The sequence below is a fragment of the Silene latifolia genome, chromosome 3 (assembly GCF_048544455.1).
Source record: "Silene latifolia isolate original U9 population chromosome 3, ASM4854445v1, whole genome shotgun sequence".
Classification (NCBI taxonomy): Eukaryota; Viridiplantae; Streptophyta; class Magnoliopsida; order Caryophyllales; family Caryophyllaceae; genus Silene; species Silene latifolia.
The window spans coordinates 11,617,369-11,640,830 of NC_133528.1; the positions used below are offsets into that span (position 1 = coordinate 11,617,369).

The following is a 23,462-nucleotide window of genomic DNA, read 5'->3' on the forward strand; positions in this document are numbered from 1 at the left end:
GCTCGATTGACCAACTATTTAAAAGTTCAAGCTAACAAAATCACGCAGAAATCGACTTAACCAAATAACAAAGATCTCAAAACACAATCTATGTAAGCTCAAACGAACCAAATCACTTAAATTACCTATAAACAACTTAATTGTAAACTATTTACCAAGACCTCAAATCAAATTAATTGTAAACAGATTACAAAAGATGTCTACCAACTAACTACATACAAGCCGGAGCTAACCAATTCACGTAAAAATTGAATTAACCCAATAATAAAGATTTCGAGTCACGGTCTATGTAACCGCAGAGTAGCCAGGTCATTGAAATTATATGTAATCAAATTTTCTATAGCAGCTATTTAGAGTGGTCCGCATATATAGGGGGCATAAACACTGCGCAATCAGAACAGTAAATGAGCCACAATATTTGGATGAACTACGTGTGAAACAAAGCAGCTAATGACCAATACACTATCCTATTTTCTAACCTGATCACCTCTAATTCTTTAAAATGATCCGGGCTCCCTACTGGCAACATAATTTCCTTTTAGGTAATATCATAACCCAACTACATCTTCTAATACTATTACAATAAGAAGGTACTGAAAGATTAATGAATATCCTCTAATCCAAATGGTAGCATACTTTTCTCCACCGCCTTGCTTCCAAGTATTGCGCCTCTCTCATAATTCAAAAAAGGAAGAGATTGCATTTCCTAGTCATTCACTTGTAGAACGATCCCAAATAGCTATGATAAGATCAAATAGAGCATGGCTAAGATAGACTGTCTAAAAAACGTGCATCTTAATTAGCTCAAAAAGGATCTAGCAAGCGGTGCATCTTAATAAGCTTAGTAAAAACCCAGAAAGCGAGGTCACGTGATTCACGACTTTAATAGTCCGAGAAACACCATACATCCTAAACACCATCCATCTTTGTTTATAGCTGAGTTGTGGAGTTCATCTTTGTTTTCATTCTAGTTCAATTTCATTACCAAATTAGACCACAAAGATTAAAAAAAAAAAAAACAGTCAGAAACTTGGCACAAAACCGTAAAAAGTTTGAGTTAGTACAACAAAATAAGCATAAACAGACCAAAATCAGCAGCAGTTCAAGCTAAGTCTCAACAAAACGATTCACTATGTATTCCCGAATTAACCAAGTCATAAGGAGCTAGAATTAACCTTGAACAGATCACAAAGCTTTCGATTTTAATACAAATAGTAAGACCCCGAAATCATCCCCGAGCAGTGATACGTGATGACCTGCAACCCGGAAAAGCAGATGGCGATGGAAATACTAAGGGAGACATGAGCATGCAATCTCAGCGAAAATGAGTGGAAGGGAGACGTTTTATGTGGGACGGGGTTGAGTGAGTGGAAGGGAAAGCTTTTGTAAGATTGGAAATCTCGCAAATGTTGTGGGTGTGTTTAACCTGCACAAGCAAGAGAGGGATACTTGATGAGGGAAATTTTACGAGGCATGTGCCATGCATAATAGTGAATAGTTTAGCACTATTCCTAAGGGGGATTTTAGAAGTTGATACATTTTAAGAGGTCATAGAACGCCTTCACCTACATGCTCGTGGTGCAAAAGTTACCTGATCGGTTAGGCTAGTAACAAAATAACGGAACATTACCCTACCTCACCAACCTGAACTTTATTACTATTTCCGTCACCACCAACAACTGTTATCACATGGCAACAAGTTGAGAGAAAAACAATGAACAGAGCGGACAACAACTTAACATGGCATAAAGGAACCAAAAATGGCAGCTAATACTTGTCCAAGGTTCACCATAATCATTAAAAGTTCAAAATAAACACAAGCATATCATCATATACCCGAATACACACAAAGCCAATTTGTAAATTCAAGGAATGATAACACTGTGGTAAAAGCGTAAAATGAGACCAATTAAGCACTGACAACACACATTGTTTCAAAGTTGTAGTTCATGCTACTTCCTTGGAATGATAAGTAAATTTAAGGGCTAAGCTTGACAATTTCTAAATTACCTCTTCTACGTAATCGAACTATGTACCCAGAAATCTGAGTACTTTAAAGGAATCAATTGCATTAACTGAGATCCCGTGAATTCTCCTTAGTGGTAAACTAATTAACCACTTCTAATTCGGAATGACATAAAATTTAGGTAAAAGTATAAACGGAGGAACTCAGAGAGTGTCTAGCAATTGAAAGGGAGAATGGTTAGATGAAAACGGAATATAAAAACAATGAGGTAAAAAGATAATAATTGGAAATTACCTCAGACGACTTTGTTGGTGCCTTTAATGGTGTATGCATCGTCATGGCTTTCAGGTCGAGTTTGCCCCCATTAATGAAGGAATAAAGCAGAAAAATGAAGGGTTTGAGGTAGAAAAATGGAATTTAGTGGTGTTCAAATGAGGGGTTCTGGACATAGGGTAGAACGTAGAGTAAAAGAGGGGAAATGTTTGGTGAGACTGGGAGTGGAAGGTAGAATGGTCAACAATAGAGTGGAGAATAAAGGCCACGCGTTCATGTAAGTGAGAGTGGTGCTGAGAGAAAATGTTTGATCACATGCCTTGCACAGTTGCACACGGATGAACAGCTTAGCACTATTTCTAAGAGGTATTTTTAGAAGTTCATGCATTTTAAGGAGTTATAGATAAAGTGTAAAATTGGATATTGTGTTACATATCAAATAGAATAATCAACATAATATTACAAAAAAAGGTTTGACTTGTTATGTTCAAATTATTATTTTTAGTATAAATACTAAGAATGTTATGTATAGGTCACCAAAGTGGGAAATAGTCTAAATCTCAGGACACCAAAGTGGAATTATGCAAACCTCAGGGCACTAAAGTGGAATTAGGTCAAACCTGAGGGCACCAAAGTGAAAATAATCCTTTTTTCTTTTCTTTTCTTATCCGTCCATCTCATTTTCCACTAACTTTTCCATTTACCCTCCCCATTTCATAATTATATCTATGCAATAATGGGGTTCCCCAATTCATCATATACAAAAATTTAGGAACCTCCCCAAAAGTAATACAAATTGCCTTACTTTTTTTTAGGGACCTCCCTAAAAACAGTGGAGCCCCAAATGTTGGAGAGCTTGGTGCAATAATGAGGAGCACCATATGAGGAAAGAGAGTGTATATGGGAAGCTCGATTTCTACCTTTGCGGATGCTCTTAAGGTTTTAGTTGATATAGTTCATCTATTAATTATATATACTGGTTGTATACTTGTGTTGGAATCTTTTGAGGCCATTTCAATTTTAACTAGTTTTTTTTCCCGTGAAATTCACGGGACGTTTATGTTTGACATAATGTTTGACGACATTGTAGAATTTTTGAAGGTAGAGATCCCCGCGATGGTGCCTTCCTTTTTTTTTGTAAATAGAGCAATTTGGTTTACTTTTTGTTTAAACACGCATAATGACTTCAATATCACCTACATAAAGAAAAAAAATAGAAAATATCAACATTACACAAATCAGTAATCAATGATTGTTGAAAAAAAAATGTCAAAAAAACAAATTAAACTACTTAGACTTTTCAACCCTATATAGTTCAATTATGGTTTGTAGGGTAAAGTATTTCTTAACGGCAAAGATATATTATTAACTTAGAAGTCGAATGAATTTGTAAATTAAATAGGCATTCAAAGATTTCAAAGAAATAATAATTTCAACAAATGAAAGGTCATAGTATGTACTTTCATATGATGATTAGTGCAGATTTTGATAAGAAGTTTTCTACATAGGAGATTTACAAGGCATTTTTATAGATGTGTCATGTGACACTATTGTGGGGGTGTCAAATTGTCATATAAATAAATGCTCAATATACATTTTATGTCAACATCTTCTAGATTTCAATACAACAGTTAGGTTGATCAATATATGTTTTGAAGAGGTAATAAAGACTTTTGAATTTCAATTCCATAATGCAAGAGAATTAAGCTTGGTCATCTCGACTAGTATATCAATTAAAATTCATAGGTAATAGATGTGGACTTCCTTTTTTCAATAGGTAATGAATGAACTTGTTTGCAAACTTACGATATCAAAACATAGCATTTTAAAAAAAAAGTGTTTATATGCGTCAAATAAATTTCCATGTTCTTACGAAGATGAATGAATGTAGTAGTAATAAGAATACTCGAGTCACTAAACTACTAAAGTAATGTAAGTCAATCCAATAAGTAGTAGTAATAGATACAATTAGTTTTTTTTTCCTAAAAAAATCAAATATGACAATAATGTTATGCTCATTCATCCATTTTACTATCATTTATTCATATTTTACTTATGGCTATAATATATAAGTAAAAGGAAAAAAACATATATTTTCCCATATCTTTAGTTATGTAATAGTTCATAGTCAATCATCTCAATGTAGCGGGAAGTAAATAAAAACTATTGTTATCTCTCTAAATTTATTGATAAGAATGACCTCTTGCAAACTAAATATCTTCCCCAGTACAATGGAGAACAAAACAACAACTAAACTAAAGGTAATTAAATTAGAAGTTTCAAACTATGAGTAATGTTTTGCTTAATATGAAAAATGGCATAAACGGCTATACAAAAAGGTAAATAAAAATAACAAATTCTAATCAAATTAATACCTAAACTTGTATTTAGATCTGATCTCTCGACACCAATTTATCAAAACTTAAAAGGAAGAAAAATTAAAACAGTGTAAACAAATTTAATAAGAAGAGGGTAAATTAACCAAAGAAGAAAATAAAGAGAGGAAAAATAAGGAAAATAATCAAACAACAGAGAATGGTGAACAAAAAGCAAAATGCATTCTTTCTTTCCAATATTCAATTGTGATCTCTAACAACCTAAAAAATATCAAAAAGTAGATTCTAAAAAAAAATCTACAAATTTGCCGAGAATGAAATTTTAATTTTCACATGAAATTAGTTAAGCAATTGAAAGGTAACATTGATATAGGAAAAGGTAAAAAGACATGTAACTTATAGAGTGATTAAGTATGAAATTAATTAAGAAAATTTAAGTGAGTTATTTAATTATATGTCGACCGTTTCAAAATTGAGAATTGATGGGGGTATTTGAAAATCTTATATTATATTGTATAGACTTATTATGAGATTAGTTTGTTGAACATTGTGTGCTTGTTTTTCCTATTGACACGTGGCGTATGGTGGATGCTCAAGTTAGCCATTTAATAATATTATATAGAAGAGTAGATACAAGTTATACAAATTCGCACAATTATATTATGAGATCGCTCCAATTACTTATTCACGACCAATAAATATTATTCCCTCTGTCCCGGTCATTTGTTTTCCTTTTCCATTTTGGGGTGTCTCAGTCATTTGTTGTCCTTTCTATTTTAAGAATGAACTTGATGAGTAAATTGATCATTAACACTCAATTTGTTCCACTTCTCATTTAGCTATTGACCCTCTCATCTTTCCTTGGTATTCCGGGTGTAATTCCAAAGCAGATTTGTTACCACGTAAGCTTGTAGAATGATGGCTTTGCTTGACTCTTCCTTTCGGCCTCTCCTGAAACAATGAACAAACTGAGGGCTCGGCTTGGTACCGAGCGATCTCACTCCGACGCTGAAGCCAGTAAACTTAAGAGGGATTAAGTTGTGTGTTACTTGGCACAAAGTATATTGTAGAGAGATAAGGGAGTTTATACCAGATTAGTATGTTTAATTAATTATTTGCGGATCCTTTCCTCAATGAGGGTTGAGGAGTATTTATAGACTTTCACCTTTTGTCACGTAGTGGCCAAGTGGCCAAGTGGCTAGCAGGTGGAAAAACTGTTCTACCCTCGGCCGAGGGACCCGTGGCAGGCCGGCGGGCCCTGTTGACTCCATGCCGAGGGGTCTTGGATGTGAGTACGCGGATGTGTATCCCGGCTGGCTAGTTGCCTAGCCGAGACCCAGTGACAGCCGACAGTCGCTTGCGTAGGGTTAATTTGTCCAAGGTGTTGACTTCTTTGTGGATATCTTTGACCTTGCTCAATATGTTGACTCGGTCGTGGTGCGAGAATATGCCCCATCAATTTGCCCCCGTAGTATATGTCGTGGTATGGACCTTCGATGAGTGTTGAGCGTATTCTGCGCAAGTAAAAATTTTCGCCCGGCTTATTCTTCCTCGGCTTGGTTTCGCTTAGGCCGTCATCAGTATCCCCCCTCCACATGGATGTGTAAAGGGCATCAAATGTGGAAAAGAAAATGGCGCTGGCCGAGACCGAGGTTGCGAGTGCCGTGTGCTTTTGATTGCCCCCCGGTCTTTGCCGCCAAGCTCGGTTGAAGTGGCCGTTTGGCAAGTAGATACTAAGGGTTGTTTTGAAGAAGATACGTCGATTGGCATTCTGTCAAGGAGCGTGTTGAAGAAGTTTTGTAACTGTTTGTCGATTGACATTCCATGGCTGCATGCTTGACACGTGGCTCGGCGTTGATTGGTTGACGCTTCATGGGCTTTGCTCTGATTGGTCGGATTGAGTGGGCTTTGCTCTATAAATAGGCGATTACCCTCATTTTGGCCTTCCAAATTTCATTTTCTCAAAAATTTCCTCTCGTTTCGCTTTTCTTTCGCAGATTTCCTTTCTTTTTCTAATTTCTCGAAGCGTTTACTCGGTGTAACATTTCCTTCCAAGGTAATCAAACAAATTCTTCAATCTTTTTCTTGTTAAATATTCGTTATCATTTCTTCTGCTGATGCCGGACCTAGTAATCCTGCGCCGGGTGGTTCCCCGTCGCGCCTTGATGAAGAGGAGGCACTGGCCGCCGTCCCGATAAGGTCCGGGGGCCCTAGGTCTCCTTCTCCTGAGGTTGACGATCAGTATTTGGAGGATTTCTCGGATGATGATGATGGTGATGATGACGGTGATGATGTTGATGATGATGGTGATGATGAGGAAAGGACTCATTCCGATGAGGAGAGGCCGCATCTCCTGGATCACGGCGACGCCTGTAAGATCGGCCCTGATCGTGCTTGGACCAACAAGTTCGCCAGTTGTTCTGGTTCTGAATTTTTCGAACATCATTTCTCCTTCGGCAGGGAGTATAGGATTGTTATTCCTAAAGAGGGTCAGGCCGTCTGTTGCCCTCCCCCGGGTTGTATCGGCGTATACATGAGACACCTGGAGTATGGGCTCCGGTTTCCTCTGAATGCATACGTTGCTGCCATAATTAAAGCAATGAACGTCGCTGTGGCACAGCTGCATCCGTTGGCCATTAGGACGATTGTTGGCTTTGTGTGGCTATGCCAGTTTAAGGGGGAGGCCCCAACGGTGAACCTATTCCGCCGGCTTCATCACCTTCGACTGAATGTCCAAGGTGGCAAGGGGTGGTATAGCATACAGACCGAGCCAGGTTATATCACCGTCTCTAAGCTTACTTCCTGCAAGGACTGGAAGGCGCGGTGGGTATATGTTGAGGTTCCAGGGGATTATCCACTGCCCTGGTCCTTCCAAAGCCGCATCAATTTGCGGTGTGAGAGTCGGGGGGAGCGTGAGAAATATGTCTCCCGGAATAAGCTTAAGATGGACGCCTTTAGGGTCCATCTCAATGAGGACGAAAGGCGGGCAATGAAGCTGTTTGAGGCTGAGAAGGATGGGACGCCGAAGGGATGGATGCCCCCGACGCAGATCATTCTTCAGGATGAGCTGCTCTGCCACGTCGGCCTCATACCGGCCCTCGAACAGGGTGAGTGAGGTCGGTGTGAGGCCCATCTCTGCTTTTAATGTTTCTGTTTTTGAACTTTGATTTATTTCTTTTGTTTAACTTTTGCCTCGTTTCTTTTACAGACTGTTTTGGCCCGGATCTGTCTGCGGATATCCTCAAGAGGATGGGACTTGACAAGGACAAGAAAGTTGTTGAGTTGCATCCGAAGGCCGAGACACGTGATCACAGACCGACGCCAAACGACCTCATGGATCAGCAGTTGAAGGCCCTAGATGTGACGGCGGCCCAGGCGAAGGTTGCCAGTAAAGTGCCGCGCCATAAACCAAAGGCAATATCTATGGCGGCGACGGCGTCAACTTCGGCTCCGTCTTCGATCCCTGTGGTCCGAAAGGAGAAGGTGGTGGTCGTCGACATTACCGATGAGGAGGTCACCGTTGCCGAGGAATCTCGTCTTTTACGTAAGAGGAAAGAGACAGCGTCTGCTGTTGCCGCTGCTACTGCTACCGAGGCCGGCAAAGAAATGGGTCCTCCAACCAAGAAAGCCAAGCCTGGTACAGATCTAACCTGTGGCTCAGATTTAGCTGGTTCATTAGGCGTTCGATGACGGCTCTCGGCATGTCAATGAACGTTGACATGGATGCTTTGTCCGAATTTTTTGTAGATCAACCGCCGCCGTCTACCGGTCCTACTGAACGGCGTATTGAGAAGCGACCTGCGCAGACGGGTGATAAAGATGCCGCCGTCGTCTCCTCCTCCCAGAAGCCTTCCCCTGCCCAGATTAGGAAGATGCTGGCGAAGTGGGCTGACATGGACGGTGCTCATATTATGGAGCAAGAAAAGGTCATGGCCGAAGCTGCCCCACAGCTTGAGCGGCTCAGGCTTGAGCTCGCTGCTGCGAAGAAGGAAGCCGAGAGGGCCAAGGTCGAGGCTGAAAAGGCGGTCCTTGTTGAGAGAGCCAAGGTTGAGGCTGCGGAGGCTGATGCCGCTAAGCTGCTGGAGGAGCGTGACGAGCTTAAGGCTGCCTTCGATTTTGCTGTTGAGAAGAGGGAGGAATGAAAGTCCCTGTATACGGCCCAGGCGAAGGCGCATCGGAACACGAGGGCTATCATCGCCCAGAGGGAGTTGGACATTGAGACGCTCCAAGGCGCCATCCTCCCTAACATGTGCGCCCAATACCGGGACCTGGCCGAAGAAGCCGCCAGGGAAGTGATCGGAGAGCTCTTTCCTGAAGGCTTCTTCCCGTGGCAAAAATTTGACGAGTTGTTTGATGATAAGCTTGATGCTAAGGCGAAGGCCGCGGAGGCGAAGGCTGCGGAGGAGGCAGAGGTGAAGAAGGAGAAAGAGGAGGCTGCGGAGAAGGCGGCCCATGCTGAAAAGGTGAAGGCGGCCAGGGAGGAAGCCGAGAGGGCAAAGCGGTGAAAAGTGAAGCCGCAAGTCGCTCTTCGGGTCGCCCACCAAAGATGATTCTTGATGTCGCCGGTGGTGGCAGCAAAGAACATGCATAGGGAGACGGGCGGTCGTCACCGGGTTCACCGGCATCTCGGATAGCCACTGTTCGGGGCCAATTATTAAGCCTTTCCTCCCTGCCATCTTTTGGCACTTCATGTCTTATGTCTGTACCCTTTTGCTGTTCCTTCTTTTTTGTAAACTTTGGTAGGTAGTGTTTAGGCTATCCCTATGGGGACGGCCGTCGACTTCTTTCTTGTATTACCTGTAAACGTTTTTAATAAGAGTTTGTTTATTTTGCCTCTGGCTTGACCGATGTCTTTTTCTCATTTTTGTCTGAGTTGTCTTCCTTCGTTATTAATTGAGCGCCTTTTCTTTCGTTTCTACCTTCGGCTTGGCCGAGGCAGTTAGAATGCGTATCTCAACTGTACTTAACGTTTTTAAACATGTTGGCGTGTCGGTCGCTTCCTCCACCGCCCGAGGCAGTCAGATTTGCGTTTCCCAACCGCCGTTGTGAACATGTTAGCGTATCGGTCGTTGTGTCCCCGTCACTCTCGGTCTGGCCGAGGCAATCGGGAATTCTGCGCGAAAGCGTTCGTATCTTTAGACGTGTTGATCGCTTCCTCTTTCACTCTCGGTCTAGCCGAGGCGTCCGATTTGCGTTTCTCAACCGTACTTATACGTTCCTAAGCATGTTGGTCGTTGTGGCGAGTAACAACTGCTGTGGGGCAAGTCGCGTTTCCCTCGTTACTCCCGTCTTTGGCCGAGATGAACTAGTTTACGTTTTGACTGCTGTTGTAAATATCTTGGTATGACTATGGGAGGGACATTTCACTTTGGTAGAAAACTTGGAACATTCTTCATTAGATATAATCAAGCATTGGGGTGCCTACAACGGTCTCGGACACCTCCGCCGCTATACGAAGTATTTTCTAAGATTGTCGGTGTTCCAGTGGCTCATTAGAGGCACTCCCTCCATGTCTGTCAGCCGGTATGTACCCGGCCTCATTTCTTCAACCACTTGGTAGGGTTCTTCCCAGTTGGCCGTCATTTTGCCATGGATGTTTCCTTTGTTGGTGGCGGCTGACTTTCTTAGAACTAGATCTCCTACTCTTAAGTCTCTTTTGTGGACCCTACGGTTGTATGCTCTTCTCATTCGATTTTGATATACTGCCAAGTTAAGCCGTGCCGTGTCTCGACTTTCTTCGACCAGGTCTAGGGAGACTCTCAGACCTTCCTCATTCTCGACTGGGTCAAAGGTTTGCCTTCTGAATGTTGGCACCGATGCTTCAATTGGCGAACGGCCGGACCCATAGACTAGGTGGAATGGATGCACCGTTGCTTCTTACTCCGTGGTTCTAAGGGACCATAGGACGCCGGGTAGTTCATCAGCCCACCTTCCCTTTAGATCTTCAACCTTCTTTTTCAGCCCGTTTAGGATTGTTTTATTAGCTGCTTCCGCCTGCCCGTTGCTCTGAGGGTGGCAGACGGAGGAGTATGCAAACTTGATACCGAACTCTTCTAGTCAGTTCATCACCATGTCACTCCAAAACTCTCGGCCGTGGTCAAACACCATGACTTGGGGTAACCCAAATCGAGTTATGACGTTCTCCCAAATTACTTTTCTTACGGCCGCCGTGGTTTTGGCAGGTACCGCGACTGCCTCGACCCATTTGGTGAAGTAATCAACGGCGACAATCAGGTACTTTCTTCCTCTGGAGGCCGTTGGAAATGGCCCCAATAAATCCATCCCCCACTGTGCAAAAGGAAGGGGACTAAGCACCGGTTGCAGGTCTCGGGAAGGTGCATGTATCACCGGAGCATGCATCTGACAATTTTTACACTTCTTGGTCTTAGCTCTGGAATCCTCAAGCATGGTAGGCCAGAAGTAGCCGGCTCGGAGAGCTTTGTGGGCTAGTGTTCTTGCCCCCATGTGATGTCCACAGATGCCTTCATGAATCTCTGTCAGTATGAGCTCTGCGTCGGCTGGGCCGACACATTTCAAAAGTGGTCTTATCGCGGACCTTCTGTATAGTTCTCCTTCGAACAACAAGTACCTTGCGACGATCCTTCTTATCTTCTGGGAGAGACTGCGATCCTCCGGTAACTCATTTGTGAGTTTGAATTTCATTATCGGAGTCATCCAAGTCGTCTCGGCTTCTATGTCGCTCACCATGCCGACGGTCTCAGTGATGCTTTTAGCATTCCTGATATCTACCAGCACGGTTCGACTGACATTCTTGATGCTTGAACTGGCAAGTTTTGAGAGAGCGTCGACTCGGTTGTTCTCAGACCTGGGAATGCATTGGATTTGGAAAGATTTCAATTTTCTTTGTGTCGCTTTTACCCTTTCGGGTATCTTACCATCCCGTCGTCCGTCCCGAGCCTCATACTCTCTCTCGATTTGGTTAATAACCAATAGTGAGTCTGTCTTCAACACAATGTGTTCTCGCTCGGCAGCTCTAGCTAGCTCGACTCGATTATCACCGCCTCGTATTCGGATTCGTTGTTTGAGGCTGAGAAGGTAAATTTCAAGGCGTACTCAAACTCGTCCCCGTTTGGGCTGATGATAAGGATGCCGGCTCCTGAGCTGTTCGCCGTGGAGAACCCGTCGGTGTATACTTCCCATACACCGGGGTTTGGTTCTTCTTGATATGTGCACTCGGCTAGGAAGTCTGCAAGTGCCTGTCCCTTTATCGAGGGCCTCGGCTTGTATTGAATGCCGAAGCCGGATAGCTCTACTTCCCATTTGATGAGCCTGCCGGATTGTTCAAATTTTTCCAATGCTTTCTCCAATGGTTGGTCGGTTAAGACCATCACGAGATGTGCGTCGAAGTAAGGTTTCAGCTTCCTTGCGGCAACGACGACAGCAAAGGCTGCCTTTTCAATCAGTGGGTAATTTCTTTCGGCGGGCAACAATGTATGGCAGACAAAGTAGATTGGGTGTTGCTGTTTGTCTTCTTCTCTGATGATAACGACACTGACCGTGGCCGAGATAACTGCTATGTATAGATATAGCGTCTCCCCCAGGATCGGCCTGGACAGGGTCGGGAGAGTTATAAGATGAGCTTTCAGTTGCCTGAAAGCTGTGCTCTGTTCCTCCCCTCAGCTGAAGTCTTTATTCCCCTTCAACACTTTGAAGAATGGGGTGCTCTTGTCGGCTGATCGAGAGATAAAACGGGCGAGAGCCGCCATCCTCCCGGTCAGCATCATAACCTCTTTTCGATTTCTCGGCTCCGGTAGGTCCAGTATTGCTTGGACTTTCTCTGGATTGGCATCAATTCCCCTGGCGCTGACAAGCACGCCGAGGAACTTACCTGCCCGGACACCGAAGTTGCATTTCATTGGGTTAAGTTTCATCTTGTATTTCCTTAGTGAACAAAATGTTTCGCTCAAGTCGGCCAGGTGCTCGCTGTCAGACTTGCTTTTTACAATAGCATCGTCGACGTAAGCCTCGATATTTCGCCCTTTTTGATCTTGAAACACTTTGTCAACCAACCTAGTGTAAGTTGCGCCAGCGTTTTTCAAACCGAACGGCATCATTTTATACATGTATGTGCCGTGTATGGTGATGAATGCGCACTTAGGCATGTCTTCTTCGGCCATGAATACCTTGATGGTACCCTGAGAAGGCGTCGAGCAGGCTCAGCATAGTGTAGTCTGCCGTTGCGTCTATTAAACTATCTATTCGAGGCAAGGGATAGCAATCTTTAGGGCATGCTTTATTAAGATTTGTAAAATCAACACACATCCTCCACCCCCCCTGATAACTTCTTTACCATTACAACATTTGCTAGCCACTCGGGGTAAGTACAAGGCATGATAAAGCCTGCCTCCAATAGTTTGTCTACCTCGGCCTTGATGGCCTCGTCTTTCTCGGCTGAGGAGTTATTCATCTTCTGCTTGACAGGGCGAGCGTTGGAGAGCACGTTCAGCTTGTGAACGATCACCTCTCGGCTCACGCCTAGCATCTCGGCGGCTGAGTACGCGAAGACGTCTTTGTTCTTTCTTAACAGGTCTAGGAGGTCGGCTCTGAACTTTGGCTCCAGACCGACACCGACAGTTACGGTGCGCCCTGGGTCAATTTCTACTTGTTCGGTCTCGGCCCCCTCGACCATGCTAACGTTGTTGGTGCTCATCGGATCACCCTCCTGTCGTAAGGATGGGCTCTTCCCTTTCTCTGATTTCTTTGCCACTTTGAGGGATTGCATGTTACACCCTCAGGCAGATATTTGGACATTGACAACTTCGTCTCTCTCGTCCTTTGAGACGAGCTTTTGTGCCTCCCCCCGGTCCGAGACATACATCAATGTCAGGGCCCGAATGGACATTACAGCGTCGGCCTCGCTCAAAGTAACCCGACCTATCAGAACATTGTAGGCGGACGAACCATCAATGACCACGAACTCGGATAACACATTCTTGGCCGCATCGTCTTGGCCGAACATCACCGGCAACCTGATTGACCCCAGGGATACTAGGCCGGCCCCCGAGAAGCTGTATAGTGGGTTGGTGCAGGGGCTCAGGTCCTCAATTTTCAGACCGAGATTGAGGAAGCATTCTCTGAACATGATGTTCGTGTAGGCGCCTGTATCAATTAGGCACCTCTTAACCAAGTGGTTGGATATGTCCAGATGGATCACCGGGTCATTTGGGGGCTACGACTCCTTCGTAGTCTTTCCTTCCGATGGTTATATCGGGGACGGTGGAAGCTGGGATCGCTGTGGTGGGCACAAAGTTGATGGCTTGGTAAAGCTCATTTAGGTGTCGTTTGTGCCCATTAGCCGACCCTCCGTTCTCGTCTTCTCCGGTAACCACCTGGATCACTCCCATTCTCTGGAATACTGATTTCCTGTTCGCCCCGTCGGAGCTCGTTCCCGGGGCCCCAGCTACGCATTGCTGCCGAGGGCCCCCTTCGGATCGCTCCTCGATGGCGTTCTTGGATGTCGACAGATCGTCGGTCTTATGGCCGGCCGGCCGTGGTAATCGCAAAATTGGCTTGCGTCGCCCTCCGCCTTTGTCTTGGGGGGCCTTGCCCACTTCTGCCCTTCATTGTTGCTCAGGGCAAAGACCTCAGCGGGTGATTTGACCAGGGGGGTGAGACCGTGGTACCGCTTCTGGGTGTATGGTCCCGACCTCCCCGCGCCCGCCGAGTTACATTTCTGTTAGATCTTTCAGGTCGTGACCGATTATTGTCACGACGACCTTCGTCGATGTTCTCCCGGCGGCCTCCTCTCGGTTGCCCGCCTTCGCGTGGCCTACCAGTCTTGTGGTAGTCCTCCACCTTTATGGCTCGGTCGGCCATCTTTAAGCGGAGGCTAGATTGAGGTCTTCGCACTTGATGAGCTCATTTTTGAAATCGCCCTTAGGCGGGCCTTTCATCGGTGCGAAGGCCGCCGGATTCGGGGTTTAGTTCACGAATTTGTGAACCTTGCGTCGAACCTCTTGACGTAGCTCCGGAGGGATTCGTCTTCCCCGTCGGATAGTCGGGAGATCCGATGTCTCCACGGCCCTTCGCTTGTTGCAAGCGTCTTCGGGCTATAAAATTATCCCCGAGGTCGGCATAAGACACCGAGCCATCGTAGCCCTTTGTACCAACTTTGAGCCATCCCGTGCGGGGTTGTTGGGAAGACTCGGCACCATATCTCATCGTCGCTCCCATACCGACATGTAAGACTCGAAAGCCTCGGCGTGGTCGGTTGGGTCACCGTCCCCTTTGTATGATAGGGACGGCAGCTTCAGTTTGGTCGGCACCGGAACTTCGAGGACGTAGTCATGGAGGGGCTGTCTGACCACGTGCCGAATGACACGCGGCGATCGGCTCCTCGCATCCCTAGTCCGGCTTATCTCCCCGTAGCGGGAAGGGCTTCTTGTTATCCGACTCTGGTGAGTCGGGCTCCTTTCTTCGTTTCTTCGGGGGTGGCCTCGTTGTTGCCGCGGCGACGCTGTCCTCCCGCGAGGTGGGGAAGGGCTTTGGTCTGCCACTGACACCACGGGCACCGCCGGCGTCCTTGCATGCTCAGCTCCTTGTATTACTCCGGTCAAGTTGATCGGAGTCACTTTATGGGCCCTGGTCACCTGCGGGTGTGCTGCCGTCACCGTCGTTGCGGCGGGGGTGATCGGCGTATTACCCATTAGGTCCAGGAACAACTTCAGTTTGGCTGCATCGACCACATGTCCCATGACGGTGACATGGCCGGCGGGCAGCGGTGTTTCTGGTATTATTGGCATCCCGTACGCCGGTTGAATTACTCGGCCGGTGGGGGACTGCCCAATCTCAGAATTGTGGACTGTGTCATCCTGATGGAATGCAGTTTCGTCCGGGTGTAATTCCAGAGCAGATTTGTTACCACGTAAGCTTGTAGAATGATGGCTTTGCTTGACTCTTCCTTTCGGCCTCTCCTGAAACAATGAACAAACTGAGGGCTCGGCTTGGTACCGAGCGAACTCACTCCGACGCTCAAGTCAGTAAACTTAAGAGGGATTAAGTTGTGTGTTACTTGGCACAAAGTATATTGTAGAGAGATAAGGGAGTTTATACCAGATTAGTATGTTTAATTAATTATTTGCGGATCCTTTCCTCAATGAGGGTTGAGGAGTATTTATAGACTTTCACCTTTTGTCACGTAGTGGCCAAGTGGCCAGGTGGCTAGCAGGTGGAAAGACTGTTCTACCCTCGGCCGAGGGACCCGTGGCAGGCCGGCGGGCCCTGTTGACTCCATGCCGAGGGGTCTTGGATGTGAGTACGCGGATGTGTATCCCGGCTGGCTAGTTGCCTAGCCGAGACCCAAGTGACAGGCCGACAGGCTGCGTCGGTTAGGTTGTCCAAGGTGTTGACTTGTTGTGGATATCTTTGACCTTGCTTAATATGTTGACTCGGTCAGCGGGTGCAGAATATGCCCTATCTGTAGACACCTCGTTTCTGCACCTCCCGCAAACCACCCGGTGATGATTGGGCCGCATGTTTGATTCGCGGAATGATTTGTGACAGTTCGTAAGATTATCGTCAAGTGATTGCTCAAATATTAATGTCTACCTCTTAGTTGTCATCTACGTCCTGATACGGTCGTTTTGGCAGTAATTAGAGTACATTTGGAGTCGGGTCGAAACCGTCTCCATTTTTCGATATTTGTTAAATCCCGAGTCGAATGTTCGGAATGTTAGGATATTTCTATTCCATATTTCACAAATTTTATCTTTTGGCAAATAATATCCCGTAATATTCAAAAGATAATCGAATTATTTCCGTCCTACCATAACTCAAACGCGGAAATCTTTCTTCAAACAGAGGAAACCTCTCGGGAACAGACGTTGACCCAGTCTGCGCCTCTTCCAAGAGACGCAGTGATGCTGCGCCTCTTCCAGTGCCCTTCTTTGCATGATTTACGTATCTTTTTTATATCTTTCCGAGATTCACTTCCAAAGAGTCTCCGAAACCCTATTCCGTCGCATGATTAGTATAAATAGGAGCTTTCGTTCCTCATATTTCTCACGCGAGTGTCCGCCCTTCTCTTCTCCCTTTGCATTCTAGACTTCGTTCTTACTAATTGGCGCCTACGTGCTTGGACTTCCGACCACGTAAGCTCGGATCTTTCCGGTACCAGCCCTCTCCGTTGCATGACCGACCAAATTGACCAACTACACTCAATCAATCTTAATCAACTTAATCGTTTTCCTCTTACGAGGGCATTCTCTTTCCTTGCATTCGCGTCGAGCATTCACTAGTCGATTCTTAGTTCATCTCGTTCCGTCAACATGTAAGTCTGAGGGTGTATAATCCTCTTTTATTTATTGTATTTTATTCATCATATCATTCATGTAAGATTTACGTCGAAAATACCTCATTAAAACCGATTTCTAAAACCGTCTTTAAAACCTGTTTTTGCGGATTTCCGGTGACAGACGTCGAGAAAAGACGCAAAGAATCGCCGCGCCTCTTGAAGGAGCGCATTCTGCTGCGCCTCTTCGTGAGGGCGCCGCATGATTCTCGCTTCTTTTCTTCTTCTTCGTCCTCTGTTATTCCGTCTTTCTTATTTGTTTTCGTATGTTTGTCTTCAATTCTTCACCATGATAGTTTAATAAATCACATGTATATAATTTATTCATCATTAATATGTTTTAATCATCATAAGTCCGACTTAAATCCCAAGTAATTCATATTTGCGGGTTTTCGTCATTTAATATTCAAACCCGGGTTTTAGAGATTCAATTCGTTCATATTGAGTTTCTGGAATTCGTCATTGATATAGTTTTCATCTGTTTATCCATTAATTCGTCATTAATTTGTCATCAATTCGTCATGTTTAGTTTGTTCTATTCACCGATGTCACTAATTAATCATTCATTAACATCGTCCCTTCACATAATTAATCCGTTTAATTCCGTCTCATTCATGTTTACTGTTTTTATGACTAATTCACATGTTAAATAATCTATTAACCACTTTCATCCGAGTAATTATGTCTAATCAATCCTTAAAATTAACAATTAACCTTAACGGTTTGCAGTTCCGGCTTCACAGCCAGAACTCACCCTTGGAACAGACGCGAAAGAATCGCCGCCTCTTCCAAAGGGCGCGATCTCATTGCGCATTGTTCCAGGTTGATTTCTGTCCCTGAACTCCGTTTCTGCCTTGACATAGTTTAATTAGTTTACGTATAATTAACTAATATTCGTAATATCACCTAATTCCTGTTCGTTAATTTATGTAACTTATTCTTTTATTCTTTTTCTCAACTATCCGTTTTAAAGGTATTTTCGACATAAATCGCCTATTCCAATGTAATTAATGTAATTTTCATTATTGTATTTCTTTTATTGTATTTCTTTTATTGCTTGAATGCTTTCACCTGTAAATGAGCATTAAATCTTATTTCGACATTAATTGTATGCTAATTACGTGTCAACCGACTTAGTTAAATCTTCACATGTTAGGATTAAAACTTGGATGTTGCATTGCATGCATTATAGCCGACGATATATCAAGTACGAATAACTTCCCTAATCATTAGTAGAGACCGCTATCGAGGCGGGCGGGATTAGGTGTTCGATCAAAAGAGCTTCCTAATACGCACCCTACCCTCACCCCTTACTCCGGATATCTGTGAACACCCGTGTTCATTGGCATCCACGAGAGTCATTCTAGACATAGAATGCTAAGGGTAACGATTGCTTAGTGTTCATGTCACTACTTTGTGTCTTGACATGACACGAGGTATTCGAACGGTTCCAATTTCCCATAAAAATTGGTGGCGACTCCATACAAAATGCAAACGCTTGTTCCCGCTTTCTCACCAAGCGCCCCGTGGGCGGCCCGTCGTCCACGTTTGGCGACTCATTGGGATAATACACTTACGTGTAGCCAAGGGTGAAACTTGAACAAGGTTAGGGAATAAGTTTGTACAAGACAATTGTCGGTTTTCATAACTCGGTCTTCCTAGACCGTTTATTCGGCCTTCCTAGGCCCAACCTAACCCATTCGACCAATCGTCCCGTCTAAACGGTCCTAATTCTTATTTGGGCCTAAGGATGGATAGCGATTGACGTCATCCATACCATGATGCTTACTCTTGTTTGTATCAAGGGCCTTCACTACTTGAGGAAATGGACTAGGAATCGGCCTTACTCTTGTTCGGCACGAGCCTCTCCACAGACTTCGGGTTTGATGGTTCGGTATGACAACTCACCCTTTAAACCAAAACCCTTTTAAATGCACTCAGCATCCCGTTATAATGCTTGTATAAATGTGTAAATCTTACGTGATCGCCACTTCTAAACAAAACCATGACGAATTTTCAAAAAATCAAAATCCTTATTTTTAAGCAAAATTTGAAAAAAAAAAAAAAAAGTAGGCCTTTAATTAGCGCAAAATCCGGTCAAAACTCTGTCCGTTTGTCAAGTCAAAATTCGGGCCACAAGCCCATTTCAAAACCTCACTTCGAGTCCACTCCTACAACTACACTACAGTTGACTAGGAACACATTTTCAAAGACCTTGTCCTTCTTCAAAACTCACTCAACACAAGTGGCACACACCCACTTCACGAGTCAAAGCTTTTCCTCTTTTAGCAAGTGTGATAGAATGGTCGATCGTGTTTTGATTCGTCGCCGATCTCTTATCCAGTTTCCAAGATGCCTGGGTCAAGTGATGAAACGAACCTCCAGCAAATTCAAGAAAGTAATGATCGAATCCTGGCCGCGATAGCCCAAATGCAAATCACCCAAGAACAAACCTATGACCGCCTTGAGCTTATCGAAGGCCGTATCTTTGATGTAGAGGGAAAGCTACCCCCCCCTAAAGGTGGAGTGCTACAATTTTCCGATGACGAGTCTAAAGATGAGAATCTTGTCCTAGGAACAACGCGGTGAGAAAAGACTCCAATACCTAGAGGAGCAATTGATGTACCTTAAGGGGGATGACATTTACAGGGAGAACAATCGTAAGTATGAAACCGTCAACTCCAAATTGCCCACTAACTTTAGCATGACGGATATCCCTAAGTTTAAAGGACATGAGAACCCTTTGAACCACATCCGCGCCTTCAAGGACTACATGTCTATCAAAGGCATCAAACCCGAGATGTTCTTAAGGATCTTTCCTTCATCTCTTGACACCATCCCAAAGCAATGGTTCTACACTTTAGATCACAAAAAGGTCGCTACTTGGGAGGACGCCGCCATCGAGTTCTCGAAACAATACGCGGATAATGCCGAGATCCAAGTCAACATGCGCACTCTAGAGGTTCTTACCCAAAATGACAAAGAAGGATTCACCGACTTTCTAAGTAGGTGGAGGAAGACTAGTACCCAACTAGTTGAACGCCCGGATGAGGCTACTCTTGTAGAAAAGTTTGTGGACAATCTCAAGCCCATATATGCCAACCATTTGAGATATCAAAACATCAAGACCTTCAAGGACTTAACTGTACTAGGGACACGAATTGAAGACGACATCCGTAAAGGACTCTTGTCCAAAACGGTAGGTCGAGGATATCAAGGGTCCACGAGTCGTTCATACGGCTCTACTAGCAAGACCGACGAAGTTAACCTTCTCGAGCCATCCAAGAAAACTAGCCCACCAAGGAAGTTCACAAACCTTGGAGATACGTACTCCAACGCTCTAAAAAGACTAATGAAGCAAGGTAAACTCCAACCCATTGGGCCTACTCCCGAACCTGAAAGGAAGTCCAAATTCTGGGATGAAAATTCCTACTGTGAATACCATAGGGGCAAGGGGCATGACACAGAAAAATGCTACAAGTTGAAACACGTGCTTCAGGATATGATTGAAGATGGTCGACTTCCAATTCCACCGGGAGGTAAGCCCAACAACACTCAGAATCCTCTTGGAGTTCTAGTGATTACAAGTGACGAATCTACCTTAGATTGCTCACATCTCATTTCTCCCACCGAAAATGAAATTCATGCAATTGAGAAAGAAAGACTCTACTCTACCATCTCCCCTACCATTTCCGACTTCATCGCATGGGCAAGGAGTGTAGATAGACAAGTGTGGGAACTAGAAAACATACGCGATCCCAATGCAACGCCTAAAGAACGTGTACCATTGACCTTCTCTCAAAATGCCACTATGCAAGAAGTAGTCACCGTGGTCGATAAGCTAGTCGATCAAATCATACAACTAGAAAGTGACATCATGAGGATGAAGGAACTAGCTGCAATCAATGGAGTTTGGGCCGATGACGATGAAGACGAATATCTCATTGAAAACTCTTTGGTAAAGGAAATAGTCCAAAATGGTGAAGACCAAGATGTGGATCACCTAACTCGTTCGGGTCGCCCATATCAAAGCACCACTCAAAACGGTCCAACCAATGTCATCACACCAAATGACAACGAAGACGACCCCACTGATCATTTGCTCAAGCAATTACAGAAAACCAAGGCTGATCTTTCAGTCTGGCAACTAGTGGCAAGCTCATTTCCGCATCGCCAAGCTTTACTGCAAGCTTTGGCCAAATTGAATGTAGCGCATAACTCTACTCCCGAAGATGTAGTCAACTTGGTCTTCCAAGAATCACCGAAGCTAAGTAATCCTATTACTTTCTCAGATGAAGACTTGCCACCTTTTGGCGCTAGTCACAACCTTGCTCTATACATCACCGTCATTTGTCTAAAGAAGAATGTGCCAATGACTTTGGTAGATGATGGCTCATGATCAACGTCATACCCCTCAAGACGGCATATAAACTAGGCATGAAAGAGTCGGATTGGACTCCCACCAATCAAGGTGTACGTGCATATGACGGTACACGACGAAAAGTGGTTGGACTTACTAGCCTAACCATAGCCACGGGACCAATCGAGCGAAAAGTCAACTTCCAAATAGTGGACATCGAAGCTTCATTCAACATACTTCTGGGAAGGCCTTGGATTCACGCTTCCAAAGCGGTAACATCCACCCTTCACCAAAAGATCAAGATCCCACTCAATGGCAAAGTTGTGACGATCACTTCGTCGCCTATCAAGGCAATAATTGAGAAGCAATCAAACAATCAAGTCCTTGCGGATCCCATATACGAACTTGGGGGCTTCCAAAGTGTGAACGTTATAGAAAGTGAGTTGGCGCCCTTGTACTATAATCCCTACTCCAACTTGGTGGTCAACCACATACTCAAGAATCAGGGATACTTCCCTGGAATGCCTTTAAACCCGATTCGGAAGAACACCTTTGCACCATACAAGAAAGGCAACTCGACAAGGATACCACTTGGGCTAGGATACAAACCCACAGCTGAAGAAGTTCTCGAAATGCTCGCTCAAGTCCAAAATCGCAAGTACGTAGGAGTCCAAATGAGGCCATATCTCCCCACCTTAAATGGATACTTCGTTCAAGAAGGAAGTTCAGAACTCTTTCACGGATTTCCCGAACCTTGGCATTATCTTGAGAGGAAGTTAGCCGGAATCGAGATCTTTCACGATTGCTACTTCATTCCTCCCGAAACGGTTCCTACCGTCAAAACCCGTCAAGCACCTTGCTTCGACGAACAAGCCGTTAGTCTATTATTTGGAGAGGACCGATTCATTAGGGCGCAGAGATGAGATCATTACTATGATACTTCGGGACGATCGCTTCAACCCCACCGCATTGATCACGTAAATCGACACAAAGCGGCAGAAAGGATGGAGAAAATCTATCAAATGGACCAACAACCAAGGAAGACTCTTCAAGCTCACTCCTGGAGAAGGAGAGATGTTCAAAGGAGAACCAGAAGACGACGAGTTCGAGCCGGAGTCGGAATCGAGTCGAGTCAGAGAAGTCATTAGAGAGTCTACTCTGTTGTCATCCCCACTCCCTTCGTTTCTCCTAGCCTAGCATCGAGTAGTCACGGTAGTTCGGGGAATGCCCCACCATCGTTCCTTTACCGCCACCGACCATGGATCGTTGGCTTCTTTGTTTCAACTTTACTCAAATCTTAATATGAATAAATCGGGTTCTGCTTACTCTCTGTGTTCTTTTTGCAATGCATTCTGTTTATGATGATACCGAGGATGACCAAGACCCGGACTTAACCGAAATACCTCCCTACGTAGCCAAAGAAATATTACAGGAAGGGGAAGGGGGACCAGTAGTAGAGGATACCGAACCCATCAACGTAGGAACCGAATTAGAGCCCAAAGAACTTAGGATAGGGACCACCTTGAGCTCTACCGAAAGGGCCGATTTCATAGACCTCCTAAATGAATTCAAAGACGTTTTCGCTTGGTCCTACAAAGACATGCCAGGGATCGACGGGGATATCGCCGAACATAGGATTCCGATTAAGCGGGTTTCAAACTCAGAAACGAAGCTTGACGAATGAGAACAGAATGGGCTCTAAAGATTAAGGAAGAAGTTGATAAGCAATTCAAAGCCGGGTTCATCAAAGTTTCCGAGTACTCTGACTGGGTAGCTAACATAGTACCCGTACCCAAAAAGGATGGGAGAATCCGTGTTTGTGTTGACTTCAGGGACTTAAACAAAGCGAGTCCGAAAGATGACTTCCCTCTACCTCACATTGACATATTGGTGGACAATCTCGCAGACCACGCATTACTATCCTTCATGGATGGGTATGCGGGCTATAACCAAATCAAGATGGCCATGGAAGATATGCATAAGACCGCTTTCGTCACCCAATGGGGAACATATTGCTATACAAAGAATGCCATTCGGATTGATCAACGCCGGAGCTACATACCAACGCACCGCAACTACACTCCTACATGACATGATGCACAAAGAAGTTGAGGTATATGTAGATGATATGATCGTCAAATCCAAGGAAAGAGAGGGACACATTGCAAACCTTCGCAAGTTCTTCGCAAGGCTACGAAAGTACAACATGAGACTCAA

General features: G+C 44.6%; 1 long non-coding RNA gene across 1 annotated transcript; it reads right to left on the reverse strand.

Annotated features, from left to right (window-relative positions):
* Window positions 1–229: 229 nt before the first annotated feature.
* On the reverse strand, window positions 230–2,537 carry LOC141647199 (uncharacterized). The gene is made up of 2 exons (XR_012545687.1): window positions 2,261–2,537; window positions 230–739 (listed from the first exon to the last, which is right to left on the reverse strand). It is a non-coding gene; the product is annotated as an uncharacterized LOC141647199 (long non-coding RNA).
* Between the last annotated feature and the right edge of the window lie 20,925 nt (window positions 2,538–23,462).